Here is a 19,240-nt window from a genome sequence, read left to right on the forward strand (position 1 = left end):
GTTCACACACAGTTCACTCCCAGTTCCATTCCAGTACATCCCAGTACATGCCAGTTGCCTCCCAGTTTCCTCTAAGTACATCCCAGTACTTTAAAGTTCCCTCCCAGTACATCCCAGTTCCCTCACAGTACATCCCAGTACTTCACAGTTCACTCCCACTACATCCCAGTACGTCCCAGTTCCCCCTTGGTACATAACACTTCCCTCCCAATACATCCAAGTTCCCTCCCAGTACATCCCAATCCCCTCCCAGTACATCCCAGTTCCCTGCCAGTATGTCCCAGTACATCCCAGTTCCCTCCCAGTACATACCAGTTCCCTCCCAGTACATACCAGTTCCCTCCCAGTTCCCTCCCACTACATCCCAGTTCCCTCCCAGTACATACCAGTTCCCTCCCAGTACATCCCAGTACATCCTGGTACATCCCAGTTCCCACCCAGTACATCCTACTACATACCAGTTCCCTCCCAGTTCACTCCCAGTACATCCCAGTACTTCACAGTTCCATCCCAGCACATCCCAGTATGCACCAGTTCCCCTCAGTACATAACACTTCCCTCCCAGTACATACCAGTACATCCCAGTGTCCTCACAGTACGTCCCAGTTCCCTCCCAGTACATCCCAGTTCCCTACCAGTACATCCCAGTTCCCTCCCAGTTCACTCCCAGTACATAACAGTTACCTCCCAGTACATCCCAGTAGATCCTGGTACATCCCAAATCCCTGCCAGTTCCACCCGGTACAACCCAGGACAAGCCTGTACATCCTAGTTCCTCCACGGTACATCCCAGGGCATCCCCGCACATTGTAGTGCCTCCCAGTACATCCCAGCTCCCTCCCAGTACTGGGAGGGAACTGGGACGTACTGGGAGGGAACTGGGATGTACTGGGATGTAATGGGACGGAACTGGGATGTATTGGGAGGCACTGGGAAAGAAGTGGTAGTGAACCGGGAGGGAATTGGGATGTACGGGGATGAACTGGTAGGAAACTGGGATGTACTGGCATGGAACGGGGATGTATTGGGATGGACAGGAACGGAACTGGAATGTACTGCGATGTACTGGGATGTACTGGGAGCGAACTGGGATTTACTGGGATGTACTGGGAGGAAACTGGGATATACTGGGAGGAAACTGGGATATACTGGGAGGCATTGGGAGGGAAGTGGGTGTCAACTGGGACATTCCAGTTTCCTCCCAGTACATCCCAGTTCCCTACCAGTGCAGCCCAGTACATCCCAGTTCCCTCCCGGTCCGTCCCAATCCCCTCCCAGTACATCCCAGTTCCCTGCCAGTATGTCCCAGTACATCCCAGTTCCCTCCCAGTACATACCAGTTCCCTCCCAGTTCCCTCCCACTACATCCCAGTTCCCTCCCAGTACATACCAGTTCCCTCCCAGTACATCCCAGTTCCCACCCAGTACATCCTACTACATACCAGTTCCCTCCCAGTTCACTCCCAGTACATCCCAGTACTTCACAGTTCCCTCCCAGTACATCCCAGTATGTCCCAGTTCCCCTCAGTACATAACACTTCCCTCCCAGTACATAACAGTACATCCCAGTGTCCTCACGGTACGTCCCAGTTCCCTCCCAGTACATCCCAGTTCCCTACCAGTACATCCCAGTTCCCTCCCTGTTCCTTCCCAGTACATAACAGTTACCTCCCAGTACATCCCAGTAGATCCTGGTACATCCCAAATCCCTGCCAGTTCCACCCGGTACAACCCAGTACAAGCCTGTACATCCTAGTTCCTCCACAGTACATCCCAGGGCATCCCCGCACATTGTAGTGCCTCCCAGTACATCCCAGTTCCCTCCCAGTACTGGGAGGGACCTGGGATGTACTGGGAGGCAACTGGGACGTACTGGGAGGGACCTGGGATGTACTGGGATGTAATGGGACGGAACTGGGATGTAATGGGACGGAACTGGTATGTAATGGGACGGAACTGGGAAAGAAGTGGTAGTGAACCGGGAGGGAATTGGGATGTACGGGGATGAACTGGTAGGGAACTGGGATGTACTGGCATGGAACGGGGATGTATTGGGATGTACAGGAACGGAACTGGAATGTACTGCGATGTACTGGCATGTACTGGGAGCAAACTGGGATTTACTGGGATGTACTGGGAGGAAACTGGGATATACTGGGAGGCACTGGGAGGGAAGTGGGTGTCAACTGGGACATTCCAGTTTCCTCCCAGTACATCCCAGTTCCCTACCAGTGCAGCCCAGTACATCCCAGATCCCTCCCAGTACATCCCAGTTCCCTCCCAGTCCGTCCCAGTACATCCCAGTACATCCCAGTTCCCTCACAGTACATCCCAGTTCCCTCACAGTTCACACACAGTTCACTCCCAGTTCCATTCCAGTACATCCCAGTACATGCCACTTTCCTCCAAGTAAACCCCAGTTCCCTCCCACTACATCCAAGTTCCCTCCCACTTCCCGATAAGTACATCCCAGTACTTCACAGTTCACTCCCAGTACATCCCAGTTCCCCCTCGGTACATAACAGTTCCCTCCCAGTACACCCCAGTACATCCCAGTTCCCTCCCAGTATGTCCCACTACATCCCAGTTCCCTCCCAGTCCATCCCAGTTCCCTCCCAGTAAATCCCAATTCCCAACACTTTCCACCCAGTACATCCCAGTTCCCTCCCAGTACATCCCAGTTCCCTCCCAGTACATCCCAGTACTTCACCGTTCCCTCCCAGTTCACTCCCAGTTCCCTCCCAGTACATCCCAGTTCCCTCTAAGTACATCCCAATACTTCATAGTTCCCTCCCAGCACGTCCCAGTACGTCCCAGTTCCCCTCAGTACATAACACTTCCCTCCCAGTACATACCAGTACATCCCAGTGTCCTCACAGTACATCCCAGTTCCCTCCCAGTACATCCCAGTTCTCTCCCAGTTCACTCCCAGTACACAACAGTTACCTCCCAGTACATCCCAGTACATCCCAGGAGATCCTGGTACCTCCCAAATCCCTGCCAGTTCCACCCGGTACAACCCAGTACAAGCCTGTACATCCTAGTTCCTCCACAGTACATCCCAGGGCATCCCCGCACATTGTAGTGCCTCCCAGTACGTCCCAGTTCCCTCGCAGTACTGGGAGGGAACTGGGATGTACTGGGAGGGAACTGGGACGTACTGGGATGTAATGGGACGGAACTGGGATGTATTGGGAGGCACTGGGAAAGAAGTGGTAGTGAACCGGGAGGGAACTGGGATGTACGGGGATGAACTGGTAGGAAACTGGGATGTACTGGCATGGAACGGGGATGTATTGGGATGTACAGGAACAGAACTGGAATGTACAGCGATGTATTGGCATGTACTGGCAGCGAGCTGGGATTTACTGGGATGTACTGGGAGGAAACTGGGATATACTGGGAGGAAACTGGGATATACTGGGAGGCATTGGGAGGGAAGTGGGTGTCAACTGGGACATTCCAGTTTCCTCCCAGTACATCCCAGTTCCCTACCAGTGCAGCCCAGTACATCCCAGTTCCCTCCCAGTCCGTCCCAATCCCCTCCCAGTACATCCCAGTTCCCTGCCAGTATGTCCCAGTACATCCCAGTTCCCTCCCAGTACATACCAGTTCCCTCCCAGTACATCCCAGTACATCCTGGTACATCCCAGTTCCCACCCAGTACATCCTACTACATACCAGTTCCCTCCCAGTTCACTCCCAGTACATCCCAGTACTTCACAGTTCCCTCCCAGTACATCCCAGTACGTCCCAGTTCCCCTCAGTACATAACACTTCCCTCCCAGTACATAACAGTACATCCCAGTGTCCTCACAGTAAGTCCCAGTTCCCTCACAGTACATCCCAGTTCCCTACCAGTACATCCCAGTTCCCTCCCTGTTCCTTCCCAGTACATAACAGTTACCTCCCAGTACATCCCAGTAGATCCTGGTACATCCCAAATCCCTGCCAGTTCCACCCGGTACAACCCAGTACAAGCCTGTACATCCTAGTTCCTCCACAGTACATCCCAGGGCATCCCCGCACATTGTAGTGCCTCCCAGTACATCCCAGTTCCCTCCCAGTACTGGGAGGGACCTGGGATGTACTGGGAGGGACCTGGGATGTACTGGGAGGGAACTGGGATGTACTGGGATGTAATGGGACGGAACTGGGATGTAATGGGACGGAACTGGGAAAGAAGTGGTAGTGAACCGGGAGGGAATTGGGATGTACGGGGATGAACTGGTAGGGAACTGGGATGTACTGGCATGGAACGGGGATGTATTGGGATGTACAGGAACAGAACTGGAATGTACAGCGATGTATTGGCATGTACTGGCAGCGAGCTGGGATTTACTGGGATGTACTGGGAGGAAACTGGGATATACTGGGAGGAAACTGGGATATACTGGGAGGCATTGGGAGGGAAGTGGGTGTCAACTGGGACATTCCAGTTTCCTCCCAGTACATCCCAGTTCCCTACCAGTGCAGCCCAGTACATCCCAGTTCCCTCCCAGTCCGTCCCAATCCCCTCCCAGTACATCCCAGTTCCCTGCCAGTATGTCCCAGTACATCCCAGTTCCCTCCCAGTACATACCAGTTCCCTCCCAGTACATCCCAGTACATCCTGGTACATCCCAGTTCCCACCCAGTACATCCTACTACATACCAGTTCCCTCCCAGTTCACTCCCAGTACATCCCAGTACTTCACAGTTCCCTCCCAGTACATCCCAGTACGTCCCAGTTCCCCTCAGTACATAACACTTCCCTCCCAGTACATAACAGTACATCCCAGTGTCCTCACAGTACGTCCCAGTTCCCTCACAGTACATCCCAGTTCCCTACCAGTACGTCCCAGTTCCCTCCCAGTTCACTCCCAGTACATTACAGTTACCTCCCAGTACATCCCAGTACATCCCAGTAGATCCTGGTACATCCCAAATCCCTGCCAGTTCCACCCGGTACAACCCAGTACAAGCCTGTACATCCTAGTTCCTCCACAGTACATCCCAGGGCATCCCCGCACATTGTAGTGCCTCCCAGTACATCCCAGTTCCCTCCCAGTACTGGGAGGGACCTGGGATGTACTGGGAGGGAACTGGGACGTACTGGGAGGGAACTGGGATGTACTGGGATGTAATGGGACGGAACTGGGATGTATTGGGAGGCACTGGGAAAGAAGTGGTAGTGAACCGGGAGGGAATTGGGATGTACGGGGATGAACTGGTAGGAAACTGGGATGTACTGGCATGGAACGGGGATGTATTGGGATGTACAGGAACGGAACTGGAATGTACTGCGATGTACTGGGAGCAAACTGGGATTTACTGGGATGTACTGGGAGGAAACTGGGATATACTGGGAGGAAACTGGGAGGAAAGTGGGTGTCAACTGGGACATTCCAGTTTCCTCCCAGTACATCCCAGTTCCCTACCAGTGCATCCCAGTCCGTCCCAGTTCCATCCCAGTCCGTCCCAGTACATCCCAGTTCCCTCCCAGTTCACTCCCAGTACATAACAGATACCTCCCAGTACATCCCAGTACATCCCAAATCCCTGCCAGTTCCACCCGGTACAACCCAGTACAAGCCTGTACATCCTAGTTCCTCCACAGTACATCCCAGGGCATCCCCGCACATTGTAGTGCCTCCCAGTACATCCCAGTTCCCTCCCAGTACTGGGAGGGACCTGGGATGTACTGGGAGGGAACTGGGACGTACTGGGAGGGAACTGGGATGTACTGGGAGGAAACTGGGATATACTGGGAGGCATTGGGAGGGAAGTGGGTGTCAACTGGGACATTCCAGTTTCCTCCCAGTACATCCCAGTTCCCTACCAGTGCAGCCCAGTACATCCCAGTTCCCTCCCAGTCCGTCCCAATCCCCTCCCAGTACATCCCAGTTCCCTGCCAGTATGTCCCAGTACATGCCACTTCCCTCCCAGTACATACCAGTTCGCTCCCAGTACATCCCAGTTCCCTCCCAGTTCCCTCCCACTACATCCCAGTACATCCCAGTTCCCTCCCAGTACATACCAGTTCCCTCCCAGTACATCCCAGTTCCCTCCCGGTACATCCCAGTTCCCACCCAGTACATCCTACTACATACCAGTTCCCTCCCAGTTCACTCCCAGTACATCCCAGTACTTCACAGTTCCCTCCCAGTACATCCCAGTACGTCCCAGTTCCCCTCAGTACATAACACTTCCCTCCCAGTACATACCAGTACATCCCAGTGTCCTCACAGTACGTCCCAGTTCCCTCACAGTACATCCCAGTTTCCTCCCAGTACATCCCAGTTCCCTCCCTGTTCCTTCCCAGTACATAACAGTTACCTCCCAGTACATCCCAGTACATCCCAGTAGATCCTGGTACATCCCAAATCCCTGCCAGTTCCACCCGGTACAACCCAGTACAAGCCTGTACATCCTAGTTCCTCCACGGTACATCCCAGGACATCCCCGCACATTGTAGTGCCTCCCAGTACATCCCAGCTCCCTCGCAGTACTGGGAGGGAACTGGGATGTACTGGGAGGGACCTGGGATGTACTGGGATGTAATGGGACGGAACTGGGATGTATTGGGAGGCACTGGGAAAGAAGTGGTAGTGAACCGGGAGGGAATTGGGATGTACGGGGATGAACTGGTAGGAAACTGGGATGTACTGGCATGGAACGGGGATGTATTGGGATGGACAGGAACGGAACTGGAATGTACGGCGATGTATTGGGATGTACTGGGAGCAAACTGGGATTTACTGGGATGTACTGGGAGGAAACTGGGATATACTGGGAGGAAACTGGGATATACTGGGAGGAACCTGGGAGGGAAGTGGGTGTCAACTGGGACATTCCAGTTTCCTCCCAGTACATCCCAGTTCCCTACCAGTGCAGCCCAGTACATCCCAGATCCCTCCCAGTCCCTCCCAGTACATCCCAGTACATCCCAGTTCCCTCACAGTACATCCCAGTTCCCTCCCAGTTCACACACAGTTCACTCCCAGTTCCATTCCAGTACATCCCAGTACATGCCAGTTGCCTCCCAGTTTCCTCTAAGTACATCCCAGTACTTTAAAGTTCCCTCCCAGTACATCCCAGTTCCCTCACAGTACATCCCAGTACTTCACAGTTCACTCCCACTACATCCCAGTACGTCCCAGTTCCCCCTTGGTACATAACACTTCCCTCCCAATACATCCAAGTTCCCTCCCAGTACATCCCAATCCCCTCCCAGTACATCCCAGTTCCCTGCCAGTATGTCCCAGTACATCCCAGTTCCCTCCCAGTACATCCCAGTTCCCTCCCAGTACATCCCAGTTCCCTCCCAGTTCCCTCCCACTACATCCCAGTTCCCTCCCAGTACATACCAGTTCCCTCCCAGTACATCCCAGTACATCCTGGTACATCCCAGTTCCCACCCAGTACATCCTACTACATACCAGTTCCCTCCCAGTTCACTCCCAGTACATCCCAGTACTTCACAGTTCCATCCCAGCACATCCCAGTACGCACCAGTTCCCCTCAGTACATAACACTTCCCTCCCAGTACATAACAGTACATCCCAGTGTCCTCACAGTACGTCCCAGTTCCCTCCCAGTACATCCCAGTTCCCTACCAGTACATCCCAGTTCCCTCCCAGTTCACTCCCAGTACATAACAGTTACCTCCCAGTACATCCCAGTAGATCCTGGTACATCCCAAATCCCTGCCAGTTCCACCCGGTACAACCCAGGACAAGCCTGTACATCCTAGTTCCTCCACGGTACATCCCAGGACATCCGCGCACATTGTAGTGCCTCCCAGTACATCCCAGGTCCCTCCCAGTACTGGGAGGGACCTGGGATTAACTGGGAGGGACCTGGGATGTACTGGGATGTAATGGGACGGAACTGGGATGTATTGGGAGGCACTGGGAAAGAAGTGGTAGTGAACCGGGAGGGAATTGGGATGTACGGGGATGAACTGGTAGGAAACTGGGATGTACTGGCATGGAACGGGGATGTATTGGGATGGACAGGAACGGAACTGGAATGTACTGCGATGTACTGGGATGTACTGGGAGCGAACTGGGATTTACTGGGATGTACTGGGAGGAAACTGGGATATACTGGGAGGAAACTGGGATATACTGGGAGGCATTGGGAGGGAAGTGGGTGTCAACTGGGACATTCCAGTTTCCTCCCAGTACATCCCAGTTCCCTACCAGTGCAGCCCAGTACATCCCAGTTCCCTCCCAGTCCGTCCCAATCCCCTCCCAGTACATCCCAGTTCCCTGCCAGTATGTCCCAGTACATCCCAGTTCCCTCCCAGTACATCCCAGTACATCCTGGTACATCCCAGTTCCCACCCAGTACATCCTACTACATACCAGTTCCCTCCCAGTTCACTCCCAGTACATCCCAGTACTTCACAGTTCCCTCCCAGTACATCCCAGTACGTCCCAGTTCCCCTCAGTACATAACACTTCCCTCCCAGTACATACCAGTACATCCCAGTGTCCTCACAGTACGTCCCAGTTCCCTCACAGTACATCCCAGTTCCCTACCAGTACATCCCAGTTCCCTCCCTGTTCCTTCCCAGTACATAACAGTTACCTCCCAGTACATCCCAGTAGATCCTGGTACATCCCAAATCCCTGCCAGTTCCACCCGGTACAACCCAGTACAAGCCTGTACATCCTAGTTCCTCCACAGTACATCCCAGGGCATCCCCGCACATTGTAGTGCCTCCCAGTACATCCCAGGTCCCTCCCAGTACTGGGAGGGACCTGGGATTAACTGGGAGGGACCTGGGATGTACTGGGAGGGAACTGGGATGTACTGGGATGTAATGGGACGGAACTGGGATGTATTGGGAGGCACTGGGAAAGAAGTGGTAGCGAACCGGGAGGGAATTGGGATGTACGGGGATGAACTGGTAGGAAACTGGGATGTACTGGCATGGAACGGGGATGTATTGGGATGTACAGGAACGGAACTGGAATGTACTGGGATGTACTGGGAGCAAACTGGGATTTACTGGGATGTACTGGGAGGAAACTGGGATATACTGGGAGGAAACTGGGAGGAAAGTGGGTGTCAACTGGGACATTCCAGTTTCCTCCCAGTACATCCCAGTTCCCTACCAGTGCATCCCAGTCCGTCCCAGTTCCATCCCAGTCCGTCCCAGTACATCCCAGTTCCCTCCCAGTTCACTCCCAGTACATAACAGATACCTCCCAGTACATCCCAGTACATCCCAAATCCCTGCCAGTTCCACCCGGTACAACCCAGTACAAGCCTGTACATCCTAGTTCCTCCACAGTACATCCCAGGGCATCCCCGCACATTGTAGTGCCTCCCAGTACATCCCAGTTCCCTCCCAGTACTGGGAGGGACCTGGGATGTACTGGGAGGGAACTGGGACGTACTGGGAGGGAACTGGGATGTACTGGGAGGAAACTGGGATATACTGGGAGGCATTGGGAGGGAAGTGGGTGTCAACTGGGACATTCCAGTTTCCTCCCAGTACATCCCAGTTCCCTACCAGTGCAGCCCAGTACATCCCAGTTCCCTCCCAGTCCGTCCCAATCCCCTCCCAGTACATCCCAGTTCCCTGCCAGTATGTCCCAGTACATGCCACTTCCCTCCCAGTACATACCAGTTCGCTCCCAGTACATCCCAGTTCCCTCCCAGTTCCCTCCCACTACATCCCAGTACATCCCAGTTCCCTCCCAGTACATACCAGTTCCCTCCCAGTACATCCCAGTTCCCTCCCGGTACATCCCAGTTCCCACCCAGTACATCCTACTACATACCAGTTCCCTCCCAGTTCACTCCCAGTACATCCCAGTACTTCACAGTTCCCTCCCAGTACATCCCAGTACGTCCCAGTTCCCCTCAGTACATAACACTTCCCTCCCAGTACATACCAGTACATCCCAGTGTCCTCACAGTACGTCCCAGTTCCCTCACAGTACATCCCAGTTTCCTCCCAGTACATCCCAGTTCCCTCCCTGTTCCTTCCCAGTACATAACAGTTACCTCCCAGTACATCCCAGTACATCCCAGTAGATCCTGGTACATCCCAAATCCCTGCCAGTTCCACCCGGTACAACCCAGTACAAGCCTGTACATCCTAGTTCCTCCACGGTACATCCCAGGACATCCCCGCACATTGTAGTGCCTCCCAGTACATCCCAGCTCCCTCGCAGTACTGGGAGGGAACTGGGATGTACTGGGAGGGACCTGGGATGTACTGGGATGTAATGGGACGGAACTGGGATGTATTGGGAGGCACTGGGAAAGAAGTGGTAGTGAACCGGGAGGGAATTGGGATGTACGGGGATGAACTGGTAGGAAACTGGGATGTACTGGCATGGAACGGGGATGTATTGGGATGGACAGGAACGGAACTGGAATGTACGGCGATGTATTGGGATGTACTGGGAGCAAACTGGGATTTACTGGGATGTACTGGGAGGAAACTGGGATATACTGGGAGGAAACTGGGATATACTGGGAGGAACCTGGGAGGGAAGTGGGTGTCAACTGGGACATTCCAGTTTCCTCCCAGTACATCCCAGTTCCCTACCAGTGCAGCCCAGTACATCCCAGATCCCTCCCAGTCCCTCCCAGTACATCCCAGTACATCCCAGTTCCCTCACAGTACATCCCAGTTCCCTCCCAGTTCACACACAGTTCACTCCCAGTTCCATTCCAGTACATCCCAGTACATGCCAGTTGCCTCCCAGTTTCCTCTAAGTACATCCCAGTACTTTAAAGTTCCCTCCCAGTACATCCCAGTTCCCTCACAGTACATCCCAGTACTTCACAGTTCACTCCCACTACATCCCAGTACGTCCCAGTTCCCCCTTGGTACATAACACTTCCCTCCCAATACATCCAAGTTCCCTCCCAGTACATCCCAATCCCCTCCCAGTACATCCCAGTTCCCTGCCAGTATGTCCCAGTACATCCCAGTTCCCTCCCAGTACATCCCAGTTCCCTCCCAGTACATCCCAGTTCCCTCCCAGTTCCCTCCCACTACATCCCAGTTCCCTCCCAGTACATACCAGTTCCCTCCCAGTACATCCCAGTTCCCTCCCGGTACATCCCAGTTCCCACCCAGTACATCCTACTACATACCAGTTCCCTCCCAGTTCACTCCCAGTACATCCCAGTACTTCACAGTTCCATCCCAGCACATCCCAGTACGCACCAGTTCCCCTCAGTACATAACACTTCCCTCCCAGTACATAACAGTACATCCCAGTGTCCTCACAGTACGTCCCAGTTCCCTCCCAGTACATCCCAGTTCCCTACCAGTACATCCCAGTTCCCTCCCTGTTCCTTCCCAGTACATAACAGTTACCTCCCAGTACATCCCAGTAGATCCTGGTACATCCCAAATCCCTGCCAGTTCCACCCGGTACAACCCAGGACAAGCCTGTACATCCTAGTTCCTCCACGGTACATCCCAGGACATCCGCGCACATTGTAGTGCCTCCCAGTACATCCCAGCTCCCTCCCAGTACTGGGAGGGAACTGGGACGTACTGGGAGGGAACTGGGATGTACTGGGATGTAATGGGACGGAACTGGGATGTATTGGGAGGCACTGGGAAAGAAGTGGTAGTGAACCGGGAGGGAATTGGGATGTACGGGGATGAACTGGTAGGAAACTGGGATGTACTGGCATGGAACGGGGATGTATTGGGATGGACAGGAACGGAACTGGAATGTACTGCGATGTACTGGGATGTACTGGGAGCGAACTGGGATTTACTGGGATGTACTGGGAGGAAACTGGGATATACTGGGAGGAAACTGGGATATACTGGGAGGCATTGGGAGGGAAGTGGGTGTCAACTGGGACATTCCAGTTTCCTCCCAGTACATCCCAGTTCCCTACCAGTGCAGCCCAGTACATCCCAGTTCCCTCCCAGTCCGTCCCAATCCCCTCCCAGTACATCCCAGTTCCCTGCCAGTATGTCCCAGTACATCCCAGTTCCCTCCCAGTACATACCAGTTCCCTCCCAGTTCCCTCCCACTACATCCCAGTTCCCTCCCAGTACATACCAGTTCCCTCCCAGTACATCCCAGTTCCCACCCAGTACATCCTACTACATACCAGTTCCCTCCCAGTTCACTCCCAGTACATCCCAGTACTTCACAGTTCCCTCCCAGTACATCCCAGTACGTCCCAGTTCCCCTCAGTACATAACACTTCCCTCCCAGTACATACCAGTACATCCCAGTGTCCTCACAGTACGTCCCAGTTCCCTCACAGTACATCCCAGTTCCCTACCAGTACATCCCAGTTCCCTCCCTGTTCCTTCCCAGTACATAACAGTTACCTCCCAGTACATCCCAGTAGATCCTGGTACATCCCAAATCCCTGCCAGTTCCACCCGGTACAACCCAGTACAAGCCTGTACATCCTAGTTCCTCCACAGTACATCCCAGGGCATCCCCGCACATTGTAGTGCCTCCCAGTACATCCCAGGTCCCTCCCAGTACTGGGAGGGACCTGGGATTAACTGGGAGGGACCTGGGATGTACTGGGAGGGAACTGGGATGTACTGGGATGTAATGGGACGGAACTGGGATGTATTGGGAGGCACTGGGAAAGAAGTGGTAGCGAACCGGGAGGGAATTGGGATGTACGGGGATGAACTGGTAGGAAACTGGGATGTACTGGCATGGAACGGGGATGTATTGGGATGTACAGGAACGGAACTGGAATGTACTGGGATGTACTGGGAGCAAACTGGGATTTACTGGGATGTACTGGGAGGAAACTGGGATATACTGGGAGGAAACTGGGAGGAAAGTGGGTGTCAACTGGGACATTCCAGTTTCCTCCCAGTACATCCCAGTTCCCTACCAGTGCATCCCAGTCCGTCCCAGTTCCATCCCAGTCCGTCCCAGTACATCCCAGTTCCCTCCCAGTTCACTCCCAGTACATAACAGATACCTCCCAGTACATCCCAGTACATCCCAAATCCCTGCCAGTTCCACCCGGTACAACCCAGTACAAGCCTGTACATCCTAGTTCCTCCACAGTACATCCCAGGGCATCCCCGCACATTGTAGTGCCTCCCAGTACATCCCAGTTCCCTCCCAGTACTGGGAGGGACCTGGGATGTACTGGGAGCAAACTGGGACGTACTGGGAGGGAACTGGGATGTACTGGGAGGAAACTGGGATATACTGGGAGGCATTGGGAGGGAAGTGGGTGTCAACTGGGACATTCCAGTTTCCTCCCAGTACATCCCAGTTCCCTACCAGTGCAGCCCAGTACATCCCAGTTCCCTCCCAGTCCGTCCCAATCCCCTCCCAGTACATCCCAGTTCCCTGCCAGTATGTCCCAGTACATGCCACTTCCCTCCCAGTACATACCAGTTCGCTCCCAGTACATCCCAGTTCCCTCCCAGTTCCCTCCCACTACATCCCAGTACATCCCAGTTCCCTCCCAGTACATACCAGTTCCCTCCCAGTACATCCCAGTTCCCTCCCGGTACATCCCAGTTCCCACCCAGTACATCCTACTACATACCAGTTCCCTCCCAGTTCACTCCCAGTACATCCCAGTACTTCACAGTTCCCTCCCAGTACATCCCAGTACGTCCCAGTTCCCCTCAGTACATAACACTTCCCTCCCAGTACATACCAGTACATCCCAGTGTCCTCACAGTACGTCCCAGTTCCCTCACAGTACATCCCAGTTTCCTCCCAGTACATCCCAGTTCCCTCCCTGTTCCTTCCCAGTACATAACAGTTACCTCCCAGTACATCCCAGTACATCCCAGTAGATCCTGGTACATCCCAAATCCCTGCCAGTTCCACCCGGTACAACCCAGTACAAGCCTGTACATCCTAGTTCCTCCACGGTACATCCCAGGACATCCCCGCACATTGTAGTGCCTCCCAGTACATCCCAGCTCCCTCGCAGTACTGGGAGGGAACTGGGATGTACTGGGAGGGACCTGGGATGTACTGGGATGTAATGGGACGGAACTGGGATGTATTGGGAGGCACTGGGAAAGAAGTGGTAGTGAACCGGGAGGGAATTGGGATGTACGGGGATGAACTGGTAGGAAACTGGGATGTACTGGCATGGAACGGGGATGTATTGGGATGGACAGGAACGGAACTGGAATGTACGGCGATGTATTGGGATGTACTGGGAGCAAACTGGGATTTACTGGGATGTACTGGGAGGAAACTGGGATATACTGGGAGGAAACTGGGATATACTGGGAGGAACCTGGGAGGGAAGTGGGTGTCAACTGGGACATTCCAGTTTCCTCCCAGTACATCCCAGTTCCCTACCAGTGCAGCCCAGTACATCCCAGATCCCTCCCAGTCCCTCCCAGTACATCCCAGTACATCCCAGTTCCCTCACAGTACATCCCAGTTCCCTCCCAGTTCACACACAGTTCACTCCCAGTTCCATTCCAGTACATCCCAGTACATGCCAGTTGCCTCCCAGTTTCCTCTAAGTACATCCCAGTACTTTAAAGTTCCCTCCCAGTACATCCCAGTTCCCTCACAGTACATCCCAGTACTTCACAGTTCACTCCCACTACATCCCAGTACGTCCCAGTTCCCCCTTGGTACATAACACTTCCCTCCCAATACATCCAAGTTCCCTCCCAGTACATCCCAATCCCCTCCCAGTACATCCCAGTTCCCTGCCAGTATGTCCCAGTACATCCCAGTTCCCTCCCAGTACATCCCAGTTCCCTCCCAGTACATACCAGTTCCCTCCCAGTTCCCTCCCACTACATCCCAGTTCCCTCCCAGTACATACCAGTTCCCTCCCAGTACATCCCAGTTCCCTCCCGGTACATCCCAGTTCCCACCCAGTACATCCTACTACATACCAGTTCCCTCCCAGTTCACTCCCAGTACATCCCAGTACTTCACAGTTCCATCCCAGCACATCCCAGTACGCACCAGTTCCCCTCAGTACATAACACTTCCCTCCCAGTACATAACAGTACATCCCAGTGTCCTCACAGTACGTCCCAGTTCCCTCCCAGTACATCCCAGTTCCCTACCAGTACATCCCAGTTCCCTCCCTGTTCCTTCCCAGTACATAACAGTTACCTCCCAGTACATCCCAGTAGATCCTGGTACATCCCAAATCCCTGCCAGTTCCACCCGGTACAACCCAGGACAAGCCTGTACATCCTAGTTCCTCCACGGTACATCCCAGGACATCCGCGCACATTGTAGTGCCTCCCAGTACATCCCAGCTCCCTCCCAGTACTGGGAGGGAACTGGGACGTACTGGGAGGGAACTGGGATGTACTGGGATGTAATGGGACGGAACTGGGATGTATTGGGAGGCACTGGGAAAGAAGTGGTAGTGAACTGGGAGGGAATTGGGATGTACGGGGATGAACTGGTAGGAAACTGGGATGTACTGGCATGGAACGGGGATGTATTGGGATGGACAGGAACGGAACTGGAATGTACTGCGATGTACTGGGATGTACTGGGAGCGAACTGGGATTTACTGGGATGTACTGGGAGGAAACTGGGATATACTGGGAGGAAACTGGGATATACTGGGAGGCATTGGGAGGGAAGTGGGTGTCAACTGGGACATTCCAGTTTCCTCCCAGTACATCCCAGTTCCCTACCAGTGCAGCCCAGTACATCCCAGTTCCCTCCCAGTCCGTCCCAATCCCCTCCCAGTACATCCCAGTTCCCTGCCAGTATGTCCCAGTACATCCCAGTTCCCTCCCAGTACATACCAGTTCCCTCCCAGTTCCCTCCCACTACATCCCAGTTCCCTCCCAGTACATACCAGTTCCCTCCCAGTACATCCCAGTTCCCACCCAGTACATCCTACTACATACCAGTTCCCTCCCAGTTCACTCCCAGTACATCCCAGTACTTCACAGTTCCCTCCCAGTACATCCCAGTATGTCCCAGTTCCCCTCAGTACATAACACTTCCCTCCCAGTACATAACAGTACATCCCAGTGTCCTCACGGTACGTCCCAGTTCCCTCCCAGTACATCCCAGTTCCCTACCAGTACATCCCAGTTCCCTCCCTGTTCCTTCCCAGTACATAACAGTTACCTCCCAGTACATCCCAGGAGATCCTGGTACATCCCAAATCCCTGCCAGTTCCACCCGGTACAACCCAGTACAAGCCTGTACATCCTAGTTCCTCCACAGTACATCCCAGGGCATCCCCGCACATTGTAGTGCCTCCCAGTACATCCCAGGTCCCTCCCAGTACTGGGAGGGACCTGGGATGTACTGGGAGGGAACTGGGACGTACTGGGAGGGACCTGGGATGTACTGGGATGTAATGGGACGGAACTGGGATGTAATGGGACGGAACTGGTATGTAATGGGACGGAACTGGGAAAGAAGTGGTAGTGAACCGGGAGGGAATTGGGATGTACGGGGATGAACTGGTAGGGAACTGGGATGTACTGGCATGGAACGGGGATGTATTGGGATGTACAGGAACGGAACTGGAATGTACTGCGATGTACTGGCATGTACTGGGAGCAAACTGGGATTTACTGGGATGTACTGGGAGGAAACTGGGATATACTGGGAGGCACTGGGAGGGAAGTGGGTGTCAACTGGGACATTCCAGTTTCCTCCCAGTACATCCCAGTTCCCTACCAGTGCAGCCCAGTACATCCCAGATCCCTCCCAGTACATCCCAGTTCCCTCCCAGTCCGTCCCAGTACATCCCAGTACATCCCAGTTCCCTCACAGTACATCCCAGTTCCCTCACAGTTCACACACAGTTCACTCCCAGTTCCATTCCAGTACATCCCAGTACATGCCACTTTCCTCCAAGTAAACCCCAGTTCCCTCCCACTACATCCAAGTTCCCTCCCACTTCCCGATAAGTACATCCCAGTACTTCACAGTTCACTCCCAGTACATCCCAGTTCCCCCTCGGTACATAACAGTTCCCTCCCAGTACACCCCAGTACATCCCAGTTCCCTCCCAGTATGTCCCACTACATCCCAGTTCCCTCCCAGTCCATCCCAGTTCCCTCCCAGTAAATCCCAATTCCCAACACTTTCCACCCAGTACATCCCAGTTCCCTCCCAGTACATCCCAGTTCCCTCCCAGTACATCCCAGTACTTCACCGTTCCCTCCCAGTTCACTCCCAGTTCCCTCCCAGTACATCCCAGTTCCCTCTAAGTACATCCCAATACTTCATAGTTCCCTCCCAGCACGTCCCAGTACGTCCCAGTTCCCCTCAGTACATAACACTTCCCTCCCAGTACATACCAGTACATCCCAGTGTCCTCACAGTACATCCCAGTTCCCTCCCAGTACATCCCAGTTCTCTCCCAGTTCACTCCCAGTACACAACAGTTACCTCCCAGTACATCCCAGTACATCCCAGGAGATCCTGGTACCTCCCAAATCCCTGCCAGTTCCACCCGGTACAACCCAGTACAAGCCTGTACATCCTAGTTCCTCCACAGTACATCCCAGGGCATCCCCGCACATTGTAGTGCCTCCCAGTACGTCCCAGTTCCCTCGCAGTACTGGGAGGGAACTGGGATGTACTGGGAGGGAACTGGGACGTACTGGGATGTAATGGGACGGAACTGGGATGTATTGGGAGGCACTGGGAAAGAAGTGGTAGTGAACCGGGAGGGAACTGGGATGTACGGGGATGAACTGGTAGGAAACTGGGATGTACTGGCATGGAACGGGGATGTATTGGGATGTACAGGAACAGAACTGGAATGTACAGCGATGTATTGGCATGTACTGGCAGCGAGCTGGGATTTACTGGGATGTACTGGGAGGAAACTGGGATATACTGGGAGGAAACTGGGATATACTGGGAGGCATTGGGAGGGAAGTGGGTGTCAACTGGGACATTCCAGTTTCCTCCCAGTACATCCCAGTTCCCTACCAGTGCAGCCCAGTACATCCCAGTTCCCTCCCAGTCCGTCCCAATCCCCTCCCAGTACATCCCAGTTCCCTGCCAGTATGTCCCAGTACATGCCACTTCCCTCCCAGTACATACCAGTTCGCTCCCAGTACATACCAGTTCCCTCCCAGTTCCCTCCCACTACATCCCAGTACATCTCGGTAGATCCCAGTTCCCACCCAGTACATCCTACTACATACCAGTTCCCTCCCAGTTCACTCCCAGTACATCCCAGTACTTCACAGTTCCCTCCCAGTACATCCCAGTACGTCCCAGTTCCCCTCAGTACATAACACTTCCCTCCCAGTACATAACAGTACATCCCAGTGTCCTCACAGTACGTCCCAGTTCCCTCACAGTACATCCCAGTTTCCTCCCAGTACATCCCAGTTCCCTCCCTGTTCCTTCCCAGTACATAACAGTTACCTCCCAGTACATCCCAGTACATCCCAGTAGATCCTGGTACATCCCAAATCCCTGCCAGTTCCACCCGGTACAACCCAGTACAAGCCTGTACATCCTAGTTCCTCCACGGTACATCCAAGGACATCCCCGCACATTGTAGTGCCTCCCAGTACATCCCAGCTCCCTCGCAGTACTGGGAGGGAACTGGGATGTACTGGGAGGGAACTGGGATGTACTGGGATGTAATGGGACGGAACTGGGATGTATTGGGAGGCACTGGGAAAGAAGTGGTAGTGAACCGGGAGGGAATTGGGATGTACGGGGATGAACTGGTAGGAAACTGGGATGTACTGGCATGGAACGGGGATGTATTGGGATGGACAGGAACGGAACTGGAATGTACGGCGATGTATTGGGATGTACTGGGAGTGAGCTGGGATTTACTGGGATGTACTGGGAGGAAACTGGGATATACTGGGAGGAAACTGGGATATACTGGGAGGAACCTGGGAGGGAAGTGGGTGTCAACTGGGACATTCCAGTTTCCTCCCAGTACATCCCAGTTCCCTACCAGTGCAGCCCAGTACATCCCAGATCCCTCCCAGTCCCTCCCAGTACATCCCAGTACATCCCAGTTCCCTCACAGTACATCCCAGTTCCCTCCCAGTTCACACACAGTTCACTCCCAGTTCCATTCCAGTACATCCCAGTACATGCCAGTTGCCTCCCAGTTTCCTCTAAGTACATCCCAGTACTTTAAAGTTCCCTCCCAGTACATCCCAGTTCCCTCACAGTACATCCCAGTACTTCACAGTTCACTCCCACTACATCCCAGTACGTCCCAGTTCCCCCTTGGTACATAACACTTCCCTCCCAATACATCCAAGTTCCCTCCCAGTACATCCCAATCCCCTCCCAGTACATCCCAG

The sequence above is a fragment of the Phalacrocorax aristotelis genome, unplaced genomic scaffold (genome assembly GCF_949628215.1).
Source record: "Phalacrocorax aristotelis unplaced genomic scaffold, bGulAri2.1 scaffold_38, whole genome shotgun sequence".
Taxonomy (NCBI): domain Eukaryota; kingdom Metazoa; phylum Chordata; class Aves; order Suliformes; family Phalacrocoracidae; genus Phalacrocorax; species Phalacrocorax aristotelis.